The following is a 4,710-nucleotide window of genomic DNA, read 5'->3' as shown; positions in this document are numbered from 1 at the left end:
AAATTTCAAGAAATCTTATAAATTATATATTAAATTAAGAAAAATATTATAAGAACTATGAATGTGGTAGTTAATTTCACATTTGATTAATTATTTAGCTCAAACCATTCTATAAAACTTAAAGTTGAGGAAAATGGTGAATTAATAAGAGGTTTATATTAGAAATTTTAACATGGACTACTATTAATTGTTGGCTATTTTAGTTTGCAATAACGGACTGAATAAATACAGTTTAAAAATATGTGTGTGAAGTCCAATTTGTGTTTATATTATCACTTATATAATGGGTTTCTGCACCTTTAATAGGCCAATATGGTAAGACGGTTAAAAGTATAGGACCAATCCTATAAGGACTAGTGATGAGAAGGTCTATAGAATTCTATATAAATAGATTTTCCTTCCTTAACCCTAATATTGGCTAGTCCTATTAAAAGCCGCTTTGTGAATAAGAAAACACAAAGGAAGATCTAGTCCATCTTTTACAAATATTGATTCGTATTTGAGTCTGTGATTAATTGATTGCAATTAATCGCTAATGAAGAATCATGAACTCTTCTTTAAATTACACATCAGGTAACCAAATTGATTTCGCCTATTTAATAGTTGGTGTTATAAATTCACGTACTAGATCCATTAATTTTCTTACAGTTTATATATATATATACAAAAATTAAAATACGAGTGAGAATGATGAGTAACGTATAACGTAAAAAGAAAAACATATATGTGTAAACATAAAAATTATCAAAACAATCAATTATTAAATCAAATGAATTACTATCAAAAAATTATGAAAAGTAATAAAAAAATAATAATTAAAATTAGATTTTAAAAAATAATATTATTAGCTATACTACATATAAAAGTGGAAATGAGAGGGGAATAATGGGATTCCTTATTGAAATTTGAAATATTCTAAAATAACTTTAGTTATAATTGAAACAACCCGAATTTTTTATTTTCAAAGATTTTCCAATTAAATTTAATAAACCGACAGCCTGAAAATTTATTTCAATATTTTAATGCGAACACTGTGAGAAACCGAACCGAAAACCGACTGAAAAAGCCGAAAACCAAAGATTTGGGTCGAATCGAACCGGTTCGACCCAAACCATCTAGAAAATTCCATTTTTTTTTATCTCCAGCGCTGCACCTCCACTCGTCACCCTCACCAGCGCCTCAACTCCACTCCACCGACACAGCCACTGCGCCTCCTCCTCCCTTCTTCTTCTTCTTTCTTTCTTTCTTTCTTTCTTTTCTTTTCTTTCTTCTTCCCTGCGTCTGTCTGCGTGTGACTGGCGAGAGACAGCAGATCTATCGTGCGCCACCCAGCCCTCGCGGGCCACCTCGCCGCCACTCCACGCCGCTAGTCGCACCGCCTCACTGCTCCTTCGCGCGCCACTGCCAGTAGCTCCGCCCTCTGCTAGATTGCGCAGCGCACGGCAGCAGCACAGTCTCCGCCTTGTCGCGCCACCACCGTGCCCTGCTGCTCCGCCACAACAGATCGCGCCTCTGCCGCCGCTCCAGCGTGCCTCCGACCACCAACAGCCACTGCTCTCCGATCCGGCACGCGTGAAAATCCCCGATCTAGCGAAATTCGACAAAAGATTATATTTTGGGGTAATAAAATTAATGCTACTAATTTTAGTTACTTAAATTAATTTTATTATTGTAGTTAATTAATTTAGTTAATTTAATTTAGTAATTGTGAGTAGTTAAATTAAGTTAATTTAATTTTCAGTATTGATTTATAATATAAATGTTGATTCACTTAAAATCCTTTGATTAATTTATTGAGGAATTTTGATGATAATATCATGAATGGAAGGAAATGAAGAATTGAGAATTAAAGGTAATGTTGATATTGATTTTCGGATGGAGGATGAGAAAATTGAATCGATTGATTGATTGCCCGATGGATGGGCTGTGTTGTTTGGAGTTATTAGATAAATTGTTGATATTTTAACAGGTGGATAATCCAATTTTTAGGGGAGATGTTGCCGAAATTTCGGTAGAAATAAAATGAATTTCGGTAGCAAATAAAATTCATTATAGAAATTTAATTATTTATAGAGAGTAGAAAATAATAGAAAATAAAATAGATTTCAGAAGAAATAAATAAAATAGAGTTCGGTAGAGAAATAAAATTTATTATAGAAAAGAAATTAATATCGAGATTAGATTACATAGAAAAATTAAGAGTTTAAAATAAAATTCTAAGAGTGGTAAAGAAATGCTTTATCTGATATAGTTACTTTTGTTTTGTGTCATTCTTAAATTTCTTAGATCGCCCGGGTCCATCTAGTGCTCCTCCAGGACAGAGTCAAAGCTAGAACTTCGCTCTCCATCACTGTGAGTAATAGTAAATAATGCATATCAACACTGCATTTGCATAACATTTATTTATAAACCTTATATTTTTATTTATATATTTACAATATATTATAAGTATTTTATCATATATATTATGTTACGATCACTATAATTATACTTATTTATAATTGTGCATTTGGATGAAATTGGTGAATTGTCTGATTATTTGTGCTGTGGCTATGCTGTGATTTGTTTGTGTGGAATTGGGATGAAGTGGGTCACCATGGGTTTGTGAGAATGGTATATGTGATATGGATCCTGAATACGATATGAAATTTGGCCGGGTAAATGGGAGATCGGCGCCCCCGTGTGCACCTACTGCTATGATCTGTGTGATATGGAAAACCACAGGTTGGTTTCTTTATTGGGCGCACCTGATAATCTAGATTTGATCGCAGCCCGCAGGGTGGCCTCCTGTTGTGAGCGCCTGATGATCTAGATTTGATGGAGACGACCGGGTTACCTCCTGTTGGTATGAAAAAGAAAAGAGAGAATGGAAAAACAATGAGAGGGCTGGTCAAGTGAGGATTAGACCGGTCGGCCAGTATGGGGGATCGGCTCCCTGGTGCACATGTGAGAGGATGAGCCATGTGGGAGGACGGCTCATCGGGGTTCGGTGACTCCACTGACTAATTTCCACGTGATGTGATTATTTGAAGGTGATATTGTTTGTGGGTGCTGATGTAATGTCATATGGTTGACTGTTGTGTGTTCATTCAGTATAGTAGGGTGCATTTTGCTTGACTGTATGTGGTGTGTATTATTTATTATTATTCACTGAGTTGCAAAACTCACCCCCTTCTCTCCAAACCTCCCAGGTACTAGGAAGCAGTTGATCCGACTGAAGCTCTGCAATCTTCTCCGCAGAGTTATAAATGTAAACTTTATATTCTTGATATTTAATTTTGAATGTATAAATTATTCTTTTATCAGATTTTTTTTGGACTCCGCAGTTATAGGGCTGTGTATTTAAATTGGGCCTTATTGTTAGCACTACGCTATAAATTAATTATTGTGCAATTAACTGTAGGTAAACTAGTAAGCCCTTATTGTAATTATGAGTTATTGTGAATAGGCCCTGGTTAAATTTTATGTATTATTTGATATTGGGCCAGATGTTTGAAAATTTTATAAAACTTATATCTTAAGTCATATGGGCTTACTGTTTTGTTGAAATTAGGAGAATCATGTAGACAGATTGAATAATTTAGGCTTACTACGGGCCTCGGGGGCCTTAAGCTTACCTGGGCCCTAGTGCCGGTCCGGCCCACGGAAATGGGTCGTGACAATAATCAATTAAAAAATTATATTTTATTAATTGATTGAATATAATTTATAAAAAATATTATTTAAATAAACACATATAGAGAATTAAGAATTTCAAAATTTTAAGTTTTATATTTTTAAAATTTATCTTTTTAATAAATATATATGATAATAAGACATTTGAAAATTTATATATTTTATTTTTTAAATATTTTTATTTTATTTTGATTATAATTTAAAATATTTTATAGAGGAAAGAGATAGAAACAGAAAAAAGTATATACTTTTTTTTTTATGTTTATATAATTTGTTGGATATATTTTATAAAAAATAAAATTTTATTTGGGAGAGGATAAAATGTTTCTTTTATGCATCTTTATTAATCAACATCCAATATAGTTTATTTTCCACTACAGTCTCAGCAACATTTTTTTGTTAAAAAAAAAAATTGGAGTTGTCCATAAATAATTAAGAATTTCAAAATTTGAAGTTTTATCTTTTTTTAAATTTATTTAGGAGAGAGATAAAAAAAGAAAAAAAAATATATGTTTTTTTGTATGGTTGAAGGAAATATTGAGGGTTTATTTGGAGAGGATAGAACATTTCTTTTATCTAATTTTTTTTATTAATTAATTAACTTATTTATTTATTTTAAATTTACAACTTAGAATAACAGAGAAACAAAATAATTGAATAAAATCATTAACTGACCAATATTAAATCCTAACATGATTTACTTTGTAATTTTCATTTATTGAATTGGCTTTAGTCCTTTTTTTATCCATCAATTTTAAATTTGATTAAATTGTGACCTTTTCAGTTGAAGGAGTTAAGATTATTTGTTTCTTATTATAAGTTGAGTTTTAGAAAGAGCTTTATTTTTTATAATAATTTTTATTTTTTCGTTATTAAATTAATTTTTAATAATTATCATTTTAATTTAGTAAGAGATTTATATCTCCCTTAAAATAAATAAATGGTCTCTTGATGATAAAGGATTTTTAATTTTTTAATTTTTTAATTTTTTTGTCTCTTATATTCTATATCTATTTGACTTGAAAAAAAATAATG

At 31.1% G+C, this 4,710-nt stretch overlaps 1 long non-coding RNA gene across 1 annotated transcript; it reads left to right on the top strand.

Moving 5' to 3' along the window:
* Positions 1-1,179: 1,179 nt before the first annotated feature.
* On the top strand, positions 1,180-3,525 carry LOC149497774 (uncharacterized). Its single transcript, XR_016319951.1, has 3 exons — positions 1,180-1,620; positions 2,287-2,352; positions 3,192-3,525. It is a non-coding gene; the product is annotated as an uncharacterized LOC149497774 (long non-coding RNA).
* Positions 3,526-4,710: the final 1,185 nt, after the last annotated feature.

The sequence above is a fragment of the Jatropha curcas genome, chromosome 3 (assembly GCF_041381405.1).
Source record: "Jatropha curcas cultivar XTBG-Jc1 chromosome 3, XTBG_Jcur_1.0, whole genome shotgun sequence".
Classification (NCBI taxonomy): Eukaryota; Viridiplantae; Streptophyta; class Magnoliopsida; order Malpighiales; family Euphorbiaceae; genus Jatropha; species Jatropha curcas.
Note: the sequence above shows the minus strand (reverse complement) of the source record. Positions and strands in the feature narration are given on the sequence as shown.